Source organism: Phragmites australis, chromosome 21, assembly GCF_958298935.1.
Source record: "Phragmites australis chromosome 21, lpPhrAust1.1, whole genome shotgun sequence".
NCBI lineage: Eukaryota > Viridiplantae > Streptophyta > Magnoliopsida > Poales > Poaceae > Phragmites > Phragmites australis.
The window spans coordinates 19,025,782-19,039,819 of NC_084941.1; positions in this window are offsets into that span (position 1 = coordinate 19,025,782).

The following is a 14,038-nucleotide window of genomic DNA, read 5'->3' on the forward strand; positions in this document are numbered from 1 at the left end:
GATACTGCGATAATGTGATGCATCAGCAGGGGGGGTTGAGCTTTTCTTACTGAGCTTCAGGCGATTCTCCATCGGGACTTTAACACAGTTGCACTCCGCCATGCCCGCCTTCTCCAGAAGCTTGGCGGCGTAGGCAGCTTGCGAGAGCGTGATCTGCCCCGGCTGCTGCTTGACCTCGATGCCCAGATAATAACTGAGACACCCGAGATCGCTCATTTTGAACGTGCTCTTCATCTCCTGCTTGAACAACACGACTTCTCTCTCATCGGCGCCAGTGACGATCAGATCGTCGACGTACACGCCAAGGAGTACGCGCTTCAGCCCCTGGCCGCGCGTGTAGACGCCATGCTCCTCGATGCACTTGCTGAACCCGAGCGCCACCAGAGTGCGATCGAGCTTCTCGTTCCACGCCCTGGGTGCTTGACGCAGGCCATAGAGCGCCTTGGACAGACGCAGAACCTGGCGCTCATGCCCCGCCACGGCGAACCCCGGAGGTTGTGTCACGTACACTTCCTCGACGAGATCCCCGTTCAAGAAAGCGGACTTGACATCAAGGTGGTGCACCGCCCACCCTTCGTGTGCCGCAATCGCCACCAGAGCACGGACGGAGTCCAGCCGCGCCACTGGCGCGAACACCTCGTCGAAGTCGATCCCGGCGCGCTGAACGTACCCTTTTGCCACCAGCCGGGCCTTGTGCCGGACCACCGCCCCGGTCGCATCCTTCTTGAGTTTGAAAACCCATTTCAGGCCGATCGAGCGATGGCCGGGCGGGAGGTCCGCCAGTGCCCAGGTTCCATTGTCGATGATGGACTGCAGTTCCTCTTGCATTGCTGCACGCCACGCCGGGTCCGCGTTCGCCTGCTCGAATGTGGCTGGTTCCTCGGCCGCCGCTAGGAGAAGCTCGTCTGGATCAAGTTCCCGCGGCTCCGAGGTGTTGATGCAGTCGGTCACCGTGCGATAGCGGCGTGGCGCGCCCTCGTCATCCAAATCAATTCCAGAGGGAATGTGTGACGGAGGAGTGGCGAACCTGATGGTGTTGCCGCCGTTTGCCGCCGGAGTTTGAGGCTCCTCAGCCTCTGATGGCGCACCCTGTGATGCAGCTGATGTCATGGGGACGATGTACTCGACGGTGAACTTGTCCGGCGTGGTGTCGTCGTCGGAGGCGCCCCAGTTCCATCCTTTTGCTTCGTCGAAGACCACATCACGGGTTACGTGCAGCCGGCCGCTCCCAGGGTCGTACACACGGTACCCCTTTGAGCCCGGCTCGTATCCGACGAACACCATCTTCACGCTCCGGTCATCGAGCTTGGCGACGGGGGGGCGGGTCACCTTCACATGCGCGATGCACCCAAAGGTGCGCATGAAGTGGACCGCCGGCTTCTCCTCATGCCATGCCTCATAGGGGGTCTTGTTCTTGAGCGCCTTCGTGGGGGATCGATTCAAGATGAACACTGCAGTGCTCACCGCCTCCCCCCAGAACGTGCTTGGAACACCCCTTGTCTTGAGCAGGCATCGCGCCATTGCCATCACCGTTTGATTCTGGCGCTCAACCACTCCATTTTGTTGTGGAGAGTACGGAGCGGTGAGCTGCCGGTGTACTCCTTGCTCGGCGCAGTACTCCCCGAACGTGACGGCAGTGAACTCGCCACCCCGATCCGTCCGGAGCGCGCGCAGCTTGCGGCCGGTTTCCACCTCCACGCCAGCTTGGAACTTCTTGATTGCGCCCGCTGCTTCATCCTTGCTCGACAGCAGCACAAGCCACATGAAGCGGCTGGCGTCGTCGACGAGAAGGAGAAAGTACCGCCGCCCGCCGTGGGTTGCCGGGGTGACAGGGCCGCACAGGTCACCATGGACCAGGTCGAGCCGGCCTGTCGCCCGGTAGTTCGCCTGCTGCGGGAACGGAGCGCGACGCTGCTTGCCGGCCAGGCACGCGTCGCACAGCTGATCGACTTGATCAAGCTGTGGCAGACCGCGCACCAGGCCGCCTTTGCCGAGCTTGCGCAGCGCGTCGAATCCCAGGTGCCCAAACCGTTCATGCCAGCGCCAGGTGGTGTCGCCAGTGCGCGCCAACAGGGAGATCGGCTGTGCCAAGATGAGGGTAATCTTGTATAGCCGATTCGTGGAACGGCGTACCTTTGCGAGGAGCTCGCGCTGCGGATCGCGTACCCGCAGGATCCCTTCCTCGATCATGACCTGGCAGCCAGACTCATCGAGTTGGCCCAGGCTTATGATGTTGCTTCTGAGGCGGGGTATGAAGTACGCGTCGGTGAGCGCTCGGTGTCGCCCATGTCGCGCCGCGAAGAGAATGGTGCCGCGGCCGACTATGTCCACGACCGAGCCGTCGCCGAACTTGACCGTGCCCGTGATGGATTGATCCAGCTCGGAGAAGGCCGCCCGGTTGCCCGTCATATGGTTCGACGCGCCCGTGTCGAGGTACCACACGTCGGAGCTCGGCTTGCCGGAGCGATCCTCGGACTCCCCCAGCTCCACCACGGCGCGTTCTTCATTGAGGTAGACTTGCCCGCCGACGTGAACCGGCGCGACACGCGGCGCGACGCGCTCCGGCTCGATGTTGCCGATCGCCATCAGCAGGGACGGCTCCTCATCGTCGTCGTCGCCGGCTTGAGCAAGGAGCGCCGCCTCATCGCGCTTCTTCTTGCGGCATTCTCGGGCCCAATGGCCTTTCTTGCCACAGTACTTGCACTTGTCCTTCTTGGTGGCTACTCTGGCCGGCTCGCTTGAGGGGCCGCCAGTGCGCGAGCCACCGTTGTCGCCACCGCGTGGACCTCCAGACGACTTGCCGCCGATGCCGCCGGAGCGAGAGCCCTCGCCCGCGAGGCGGTGCTTGTAGCGCGCCAACCACTCCTCCTCCGAGAGGAGCAGCTTGCCGTTGGAGCTGGCCGGCGGTGGGTTTCGGCTCCGGTCGCGCACCTCCGCCGCCTTGAGCCTGCCGACGAGCTCTTCAACCGACATGTCGTCGACGTCGAGGAGGGTCTCGATGGAGTGCGCGATTTGATCGTAGCGAGGAGGGACCGCCTGCAAGATCCTTCTCACTACGGTGGTTTCCTGGGGCGGATCGCCGAGGATGGTGAGCTCGCTGACGATGCTCGTCAGCCGGTGGGTGAAGTCATCCACCGACTCCCCGTCGCGGAACTCGAGCGCATCAAAGTCGCGCGAGAGGGTCGTCGCCTTGGCCTTGCGGATGCGGTCGACGCCCACGCGCTCCGTCTTGATGGCGTCCCACGCACGCTTCGCCGTGCCCTTTCCGACGAGGGAGACACGCATCTCCGACGGTGTCCCGCGGAGGATGGCCTCCATTGCCATGCAATCTTGGTGCCGATCGACTCCGCCGATGTTCACCGCCTCCCAAAGTTCCCGCGCCTCGAGCATGACCTGCATGAGCACCGCCCACTCGACGTAGTTGGTGCGGGTCAGCAAGGGATAGTTCGCCGATCCCACCTCGCGAACGACGCGCTGGACTTGCGGCTCGTCGCCGCCGCGGCGCCTGCCGCGGCGAGGAGGTGGCGATGGCGATCGGGGCGCGCGGCGATGTGGGGGCGTGCGAGATCCTGTGCTATGGCCTGGCAACGACATCCCCGGCAGTTACCTGGCTCTGATGCCAATTGTCGGCTTTGCCTCTGCTCTGAAACGCTGGCGAGCTGTAGAACGCGATGGCGAACTGTATAGCTCGGTGTTGAACACGGCCGAACGAGAGCAGAGGGATTTTTGGTGCTGCTCACTCGCAGCGTTTTCTGGTGTTCTCTATTCCTTTTATTTGGCGATTACACAGTAAAGCAAAGAGCGTCCGAGCGCATTCCTCGGCTACGGCATTGTCGCGTCCATCCCCACGACGCCGTTCGCGAGAGCGTTCCCGTGGCACAAGACCCGGCAGGGTGAGCTAATCTCGCCACGCCTAACAGCATGCACGGCACCACACAGGTCGTGGCCTCGTGACCGAAACGGAAAGGAAACAACTAGCTAGACACGCTAACAAACTATCTAACTAGCATGTACAAGATTTGGCTAACACAAGGACATCCTCGGCCAGTGATGTAGCTCATGACTGCACGCGCTATCTGGGAAGCCCTCCATGCCATTGCCATGTTCTCCTCGCAGAACCGTGCACGCAAGATCCAAGTGCGCTCTCAGCTTTCCACGCTCAAGAAGAAGGACATGTTGGTGGCGGAATACTTCCAGAAGATGAAGGGGCTTGCTGACACCATGGGTTCCATCGGACATCCAATGTTTGGTGAAGACATTCTTGGCTACATGCTCACCGGCCTGGGGCCGGAGTACGAACCCCTCGTGGTGTTAATCACGTCGCATGAAGATCCGGTGAGTCTTAATAACACCTTTTTATGCCTGTTTCCTCGGTGCCGAGCTTCGAATTGAGCAGCAAGCGGCGTCGAGAGAATTGTTCCGGTCCTCCGCCAACAATAATGCCTCTCGGATCCACGACAATAACAACAACCATGGCAACTGGTGTGGCGGACACGGGTGCGGACATGGTGGTGGACGTGGCCGTAGCAACGTCAGGGCGTCCCTAAACTCACGTGCCGAGTCTGTGGAAAATATGGGCATGATGACGCGCTAAGGTGCAGGCAGCGCTTCAACCATGCATGCCTACCAGGCCGACGATAACTAGGAACGATCCAGCAGCTCGGCGCACACCGGTGGCTACACCGTCGACATCAATTGGTACGCCGACACTGGTGCGATGGACCACCTCACTAGCGACCTCGACCGGCTCACGGCTCATCAACGCTACGCCGAGAAGGATCACGTTAGGTTGCCAATGGAGCAAATCTGAAAATCTCGCATGTTGGTCAATCCTCACTTACTGTCTCACATAAACATCTCATTTTTAAAAGGACTTTCTTCATGTTCATCGCATAAGCAAGCATCGATCTTCTTTCAATTCATAAGCTTGTCTCTGATAATCACCCCTTTGCTGAATTTCACCCTAAGGCCTCTCCCAGTGCTCCACCTTAGCTTATGTCTTAGATATTAATTAGGTGCCCACCTAAGCAAAAATTTGATGTGGCAAACAATTTAAAAAAGAGAGAGAAGGAGCTTGTTTCTTATAGAAGACACTAGCTCTTTGAGCAATCCTAAATAACTATAAGATAATTAATTGTTTTGGGAGACCTCAAGAAACTATAAATATACATATATGTATTGAAAGCTTCTTTCTTAATATCAATATCTTACTCTCTCTCCTCTTAGACATCAGCTAAGACATAAGGTATTGGGAGTGACCTAACTCTTTTATTATAAAGGATCAAGAAACAATGAGGGTTCTGCTTCACAGTAAAAGTCGAGGTGGTCTCTATCCAGTGCCAAGCTTTTGTTCGTATTCGTTAGGGTCCAGTCAGCGAGCGCTCTCCAGTGTCAAACTCACTTCTGAGCAATGGCATAGGAGGCTCGGACATCCTTCTTCTAGCATTTTTGAGCCCATCATCCGGTCAAATAAACTTGCTTGTGCACCATCGAGTCTTGTATGTGATGCCTGCCAACATGCGAAGATTCATCAGCTACCCTATAATCACTCTAGTCGTGTAACTGTTGGATTTTGGTCTATTTATGGCCCATTCTTGAAATTCCAAAGCTTGCACTCTTTAATCCCATATTGCTTGTCCAAGAAGAGTTGGACATATTTAAATATGTGGCTCTCTCCTTTGTGTAAATTGGAAGCACATGGGAGAGAGAAAGAGAGGGACTTTAGCTGTACTCGTATGCATAAATTTGATATCCAATCGTGGAATCTTCTTTTTCTTTTTATTTTTTGCGATGATTCTGTTTCAATGTGATTAAACATGCATTTCAATGTGATTAAACATGCATTTGAAATCAGAGTTAATCTGGTGGTTTAATGAGATTGAACACCTGATTTGATTGCGATTGATAGCCATTAGTGACAAAGAGAAACAGACATTTTTATGGCTATCAAAAAACCAGGAGACGTCCTGGTGTAATCTCGAATTTTTTGGATCTCTTTATTTTTCTCCAAATCTTTCTCTCTCTGGCATGTATTCTGTTGCCGAGCCTCGTCGACCTCTTCTCTCGGCATGCACCGAGGAGGAGGAGAGCGGGATCTTCGAGACCATTGTCGCGTAGAGTCCGGCACGGGGCGGCAATCAGGTTTTGGGGCAGCGTCTTCCCGTGACCGCTCAGAGACTGCGAATCATCTTCGACTACTTCCTCGACGTCGACTACTTCCTCAACATCGACTACGTCCGAGGAGCTGGTTCTGTGATATCATCCAAATTGCCCTCGCGGAAGCCTATCTTTGTCAAACCATCAAGTAAGTTGTGAGGGCAATTTCTTTGAGGGAAGAGATTGCTGTTGAAGATCTCATTGCTGCCCTTGATGTGGAGGAAAAAGCAAGAGCTAAAGATGCACCAAAACATAATAATCAGAACAGTGCAAACGTCGTTCAAAAGAAGACATATAACAAGAACAAGGGTCCCAAAGTGAACAAGACAACTAGCTTTAAGAAGAAGAAAACAGAGAAAAAGGATTTGAAGAACAGCACAGGAACAATGATCTTAACAAGAAGTTCGCTAACGTGACCATAGGCGAGACCTCGACTTCAGGAGGGTACGGTAATTCTCTTGGTGTTTGCTCTGCATTTCAGTCCATCGACTCGTGGGTTGATACTAGTGCTAATGTTCATGTATGTTCTGATGTTTCCTTATTTACTTCTTACCAGGCAGCAGGGGCTTCCTCTGTCCTGATGGAGAATAAGTCACGTGCTTCTGTTTTTGGTGTTGGTACAATGGATCTGAAGCTTACTTTGGGTAAAACAATCCACTTGAAGAATGTCCAGCACGCGCCTGCAACAAATAAGAACCTGATCAGCGGTTCTCTCCTATGTAGGAGTGGGTATAAGCTGGTGTTTGAGTCAAATAAATTTGTAATGTCTAAATTTGGGACCTTTATAGGAAAAGGCTATGAAAGCAGAGGCTTGTTCCGTCTAAGTATTGTGGATTCTTGTTATAATCTTAATGTTGCTACTGGTTTGAATAAAAGTGAAGCCAATGTATGGCATTCACGGTTTTGTCATATTAGTTTTGATATTGTTGGTAGAATGTTCAGTTAGAGTTAATTCCAAAATGTGAAATACTCAAAGATTTTAAGTGCCAATCTTATGTGCAAACAAAACAACCTCGAAAACCCTTCAAGGGGCTAAACATAGAGAAAAAATTGGCACCATTAGATCAGATTCATTCTGATTTGTGTGAGATGAATGGAGTTTTGACTAAAGAAGGAAAAAGATATTTTCTTACTTTCATCGATGATGCAACATGATATTGTTATGTGTATTTGCTGAAATCTAAGGATGAAGCATTTAGCTACTTTAAAATATATAAGGCAGAGGTTGAGAATCATTTAGAGAAGAAAATTAAAAGATTAAGGGATGATCATGGAGGAGAGTATACCTCTAATAACTTTTCTAATTTTTGTTTAAACATGGGATTATCCATGAATTTACCCCACCTTATTCACCTCAATCTAATGGGGTAGCTAAGAGGAAAAACCGAACGCTAACATATTTGATGAATAACATGTTGGAGAGTGCCAGTATGCCTAAGATGTGGTGGGGCGAAACAATCTTGATTGCAAACTTTGTCCTCAATAGAGTAATCACCAAAAGGTGTGAGAGTACTCCATTTGAGGGATGAAGGGGAAGAAAACTCAATGTCAGTTTTCTGCAAACATGGGGCTGTTTGGCGAAAGTCAACATACCAGAGTAGAAAAAGAGGAAACTCGGGCCAAAAACAGTCGATTGCATTTTCCTAGGATATGCTCATAACAGTCCTACTTACAGATTTTTAATTGTAAAATCTAGAACTCCTGAGATTATTATTAATACAATAATGGAATCTAAGGATGCTTCTTTCTTTGAGGATATCTTTCCTATGGGACCAGCGGGTAGTACTTCAGAAATTGTGAACAACCAATCCGAAAACAACAATAATCTTGACTCTCCTCCATCTGAACCTATTGAAGACACATATATACGAGAGGTTTCTGAGGAGGACAATAGGCACAGATGCTCTGTGCAGGAGCAAGAGACAAAGGGTTGAGAAAACCTTTGGTGATGACTATATTGTATACCTCGTTGATGATGTGCCAAAGACCCTTTCCAAGGCTTATGCATTACCCGATGCTGAGTATTGGAAAGAGGCATTCCGTAGTGAGATGGACTCCATCATGGTTAATGAGACTTGGGAGATCACTGATTTTCCATACGGGCGTAAACCCATTGGAAGTAAGTGGATTTTCAAGAAGAAAATGAGGCCTGATGGAACAATTGAGAAATATAAAGTAAGACTTGTGGCCAAGGGTTTTACTCAAAAGGAAGGGGAAGATTATTTTGACACTTATTCACCTGTCGCCAGACTAACCACAATTAGGGTGCTCATTGCGTTAGCTGCTTCCTATGGTCTACACATTCATTAAATGGATGTAAAGACAGCTTTCCTCAATGGAGAGTTGGAGAAAGAAATCTATATGGAGCAACCAGATGGTTTTGTGATTAAGGGTCAGGAAAATAAAGTGTGCAAATTATTAAAATCCTTGTATGGCTTGAAGCAAGCACCTAAGTAATGGCACAAAAAAAATTGATAAAACCTTAACATCTGCTGGTTTTGTTGTAAACGAGGCAGATAAGTGTGTATACTATTGTTATGGTGGGGGTCAAGGAGCCTCTTATGCTTGTATGTTGATGATATACTTATATTTGGGACAAGCACTGCCATTATTGACAATGTTAAATCTTCCTTATATCGATGCTTTGATATGAAGGATCTAGGAGAGGCATATGTTATTTTGAATATTAAGTTGATCAAAAATGAGGATGGGATTGCTTTAAATCAATCTCATTATGCTGAAAAACTTTTGAGCCGTTTTGGCTTTGAGAGCAGCAAGATTTGCCCTACACCTTATGATGCTAGTGTAAAGCTTAGGAAAAATCAAGGCATAGGGAAAGATCAATTGAGATATTCATAAATAATTGGGTCCCTTATGTATCTTGCTGGTGCCACACAACCCGACATTTCTTTTGCTGTGAGCAAATTAAGTTGGTTCACATCTAACTCAGGAGATGATCACTTGGAGGCACTTGAGAAAGTGTTGCGCTATTTGAGAGGCACAACATCATATGGATTTCACTATTTTGGTTATCCTTTTGTGCTTGAAGGATATAGTGATTCTAATTGGATCTCTGATGCAAATGAGATCAAAGCCACAAGTGGCTATGTGTTTACTTTGGCAGGTGCTACAGTTTCGTGGAGGTCTCGTAAACAAACTATTTTGACGCGATCAACCATGGAAGCTGAACTTGTAGCACTAGACATTTCCACTGCTGAGGCTGAGTGGCTTAGAGAGCTACTCATGGACTTGCCATTAGTTGAGAAACCAATATCGGCGATCCTAATGTACTACGATAACCAAACAGTGTTGACTAAGTTTATGAGTACTAAGGATAACATGAAGTCTTGAAACATGTGAAGCGAAGGCTTAGATCTGTTAGAAAGTTGAAAAACCCTAGAGTAGTTGTTGTGAATTATATTCGCACTGAGAAAAATCTAGCAGATCCCTTTACTAAGGGGCTTGCATGGAAAGCAGTTTTTGATGCATCTATGGACATGGGGATGAGTCCCGCTTAAGTTATAGTATAATGGTAACCCATTTCTTACTGATCGGAGATCCCATGAATTTGATAATGGGACAAACAAGTTATTACTGTAACAAGAGAGTACAATATTAATTATAATTTGTACCCATGTACCTAGAGAATGTGCTCTCTACTGTATGGAAGCTTGGCTTATAGCCTTAATGTATTCTAGTGTCCAATGAGGGAAAATGTGTTGGCCTATAGGATTTCTATAATGAATACACCTATGTGAGCTTAACTGTACGATCACAGTTCATGAGAATGGGGTCGTTCTCTAGAAAGCTCATGAGAAGATCAGGGAGCATGACCAATTAACGCTCCGTCTAGACTTGGCTCTTTGACAACCTAGTACCAGTAGGATTTTCAAGAGAAATCTAATCGCAAAAAACTATGAATTCAAGATATAGTCCATTCATCAGTCGTGGATGGATCTTGTTAGTCTAGGTGCAAGTTCAACTCGTACGGGACTTACACCAAAACACTGGTATATAAAAACTTTTCAGTGCAGCAACCTTTAATATTTTCTATTTTTTGCTTTGGAATTGGTGGGGGATTGTTAGATTTTGGCCCATTTATGGCCCATTCCTGAAATTCAAAAGCTTGCACTCTTTAGTCCTATATTGCTAGTCCAAGGAGAGTTTTCCACCTAATAAAATCTGGACTTAATTTTTGTCGCATTTCTCCAACAGTAACAACCTCTCCTCCTCTTGAGATCATGCACACTGATGTTTGGGGTCTAGCTCGTGTCTCTGTTGGAGGATTTAAATACTATGTTAGTTTCTTTGATGCTGCTTCACCTGGATTTATTTGATTAAACAAAAGTCTGATGTTGAGTGGTTTTTTCATACCTTCCAAACTCATGTTGAGTGAATGCTCAATGCTAAAATTTGTGCAGTACAATCTAACTAGCGAGCGAATATCGTCATCTGCATCACTACTTCAACCATGTCGGCATCACACATCACGTCACATGCCTGCACACCTTGCAGCAAAATGGCATTGTCAAATGCAAACACGGCCACATTGTTGAGACCGGTATCGCTCTTTTATCCCACTCTTCACTTCATGTTCATTTTTGGGACCAAGCTTTCTTCACCGACTGCTATCTTATAAATCGCATGCCTAGCCGTGTAATTGGGCATTCCACTCCCCATGCACGTCTACTCAAAGAAGAACTTGACTACACCTTTCTTTGTACCATCGGCAGTGCATGCTGGCCCAACTTACGACCATACAACAGCTGCAAGCTTGAATTCCGGTCTTGCCAAATGCGTTTTCCTTTGGTACAGTTCCATGCACAAGAGCTACAATTGCCTCGATTGTTCTACTTGCCTTATCTACAACTCGTGAGATGTTGTCTTTGATGAGACTATGTTTAATTTCCCTTCACTGCCGCTCCTTTCCCTTTTCCGCTCCCACCGTGACAAATCCTGCTTCCTCGTTTCGTGCCAACGAGCCAGTAACGAATTGAACGATGATCGCATGTGGGTTTATGATCTCTCTCTGTTGGAAACCACTGATCCTGCCTTGCGCAGCTCGCTTTCTGGTGTAGGTCCTCTCGGTGGCTCCCGTGTGTGCCCAGGAGGTCTCAGATCTCGGATGCCGCGTCTCCTGTCTCGCTCGCACCGCCGGCCCAGCACGCTGCGATCCAAGCTTACTTTGATAGGTACTGCGACGCCACCAAGTGGCGTGCCCCTGGCCCCTTCCCCCCTTCAGCTGACGAGCACTACTACGAAAGCAATTTTTAGAGGTGGATCGTAGCCCATTTCCACAGGTGTTTAGCCAATCCACCTGGGATCAAAGGCCTATAGAAATGAACGATTTTCATATGCGCAAAATAGACCGTCTGTGGAAAACCATTTTCACAGGTGGTTCCTTAAGATAACCGTCTGTGGAAATTATTTTCCACAGGCAGTTCCTTAAGATAACCGCCTGTGGAAATGGTTTTCCATAGGCGGTCCTCTTACGGGACCGCCTGTGAAAACCTTTTCCACAGGTGGCCCACTAAAGATTTCCACAGGCGGGTGACATAAGGACCCGAATGTGGTATGTATTTCTTAAAAAATAAATAATGAGCATATATTTTATTCCCTCCAGATTTCACACAGTTTCAATACAGATTTTAACATCACATATTTCAATAGCATCACATATTTTAATATTTAACACAAGTACAATAATATTCACAAGTATTTTTACATCACAAGCCTATATTGCTAAAAGTCTTTCTTCTCCTACTCACAAAGTCTCGAATGGCTAGCTAATTCGCCTCCGAGATCAAAGAATTTGCCACTCTTGTGGATGACTTCATGCATAATAAACCAGCACATGTCACGTTTGACGTTTTGGATATCTTTGTCTGTAAGAGAGAGGTTGGTACGTTGGATGATCCGTGCCTGGAATAAAAAAATAACTAAAAGAGTTAAAACACTACTGACAACGGAAAGATAACCAAATAAGAATATGCAGGCACAATGATGACTTACATCCTCAGGATTCATTGTGTACCTCCCGTTTACCCTAAGAAATTGGCAAACATAGTATCCACAAAAGAACGCTATCGAAACCTTGCTTGTGGAACTTCAAATAAAAACACAACGTATTCGTTAGTTCAATAAGACTCTTCGTCATAAATAGTGAGATACAAGCATTAGAAGTGTGTTATTACTGGAAAGTGTGTACGGACCGTCATCACATCCGGCTTGGCCGTATCGTGTATCTCTCCTTTCATTATGTACCACTTGTAGGTCCTATTTGAATGCCAATAAGTAATTATCAATTCATAAATGATTTATAAAAATTTTATGCATGGAGATTTCCTTTACCTCTGTATAATGTTAATGCAATCTTGGTAGGATTTTTGTTGAAGATCGGCTGAGTCAAGAAACCACAATTTTGCTCGACTTTGGCATCAGCATTATACAAATATAGTGGTCATTATATGGATACTTATGTTAGATTCTCGATCGATCAGTTAAGTTGAATACTTATGTTAGGTTCATGACGTATCACACTTACTTAAAGTTGTAGGGAGCCAAGATGTAGTCCTTGTCCTGCATTTCTAGCATAGCTCTTCCTATATATGTTAACATTTCAAGCCTGCGTGTTTTGGTCATTTCTCTTATGACCCTTGATTTCTCCTTGTTACTCTTCCCCTTAATCTTGGGGTCATTAGTCCTCAAATTCACGACCATGTTAAGCTGGGAAATTCATTGCGGATTAATGAATCCGACGGGTGCCTTCAACTTTTCCGCATCGTTAAATTGCATCTTATAGAACAAGTCACTAGTCATTAGCTTCTATAGCATACATTGGTAGATATATGAACGTAAGGGTAGATTGTAGGCACTTACAGGCACCACGCGCTTATGAGATTGACGTCAAGTTTGTCGCGGCGGAACAAAGCGTGCATGTCCTTAAAATCGACCATGAGATAGGAGTCTCCGCTTAGATAAACGTTAGCGGGGACAGAAGCAATGATTATGGAGAACCCCGCGTGACATGCCCTCATGTACCATTCGTGGAATCTCCTCATCTCCCATGGACCTTCTTGGAGTTGAAACAATGGCAGAAATGGCTTGCCATGCTCATATTTCTCAAGAACATCCGGTGTAGGCAAGAAATCTAATTGAGAGGTACTTAATGTTTTGCCGGTCTCTTTCATGAGATCGCCCTTTGCTGGAGATTCCTGAGCAGATGATGCCTTTGATTTTGATGAGGACAGAAGTCACCTCTTCACCGGAGATGGTAGAGTCTTTTCGTACGGGGTAACCATGACAGGGACTCTCTAATGCTCAGGTGAATGTGGCAAAGGCGCAGACGCTGGAGGCAGAGATGCCAGAGTCGTAAACTCTAGAGGCGGAGGTGCCGGAGTCGCAGACGGTGAAGCACGATGTGAAGATGCCTGAGGCGTAGATACTGGGCGCGGGAGCGAAAGTGCCTAAGGCGGAGAGGCTTGGCTCTGGACCGGAGAGGCTTGGCTCCATGCCGGAGGTGCCTGAGGCGGCGAGGCTTGGCTCTGGGGCGGAGGTGCCTGAGGCAGAGATGCTGGACGCGGGGGCGGCCGTGACGCTGGCGATTGTGACTTCTGACGGCTGAAGATGATATCCCGCCTGGAATTAAAAATTAGGTTTAATTCCAGAAAATAGTTTTTGTCATTTTTAGTCGCTTAGAATTTCGTTTGATCGTAGTTTTCACTTCGTTGATCCGATTTGGGCGCTTCTTGTACCCAAATCTTCCTGAATTTGTGTCCTAGCTTGTTCTAGTGTTCGTTTTATGTGTTTGCTTTGTTTAGTGTCTATTTCTTAGTGGTGCTTGTTTGCTCACTTGTAGAGGAGTTTGTTCCAGAAGCGTTCG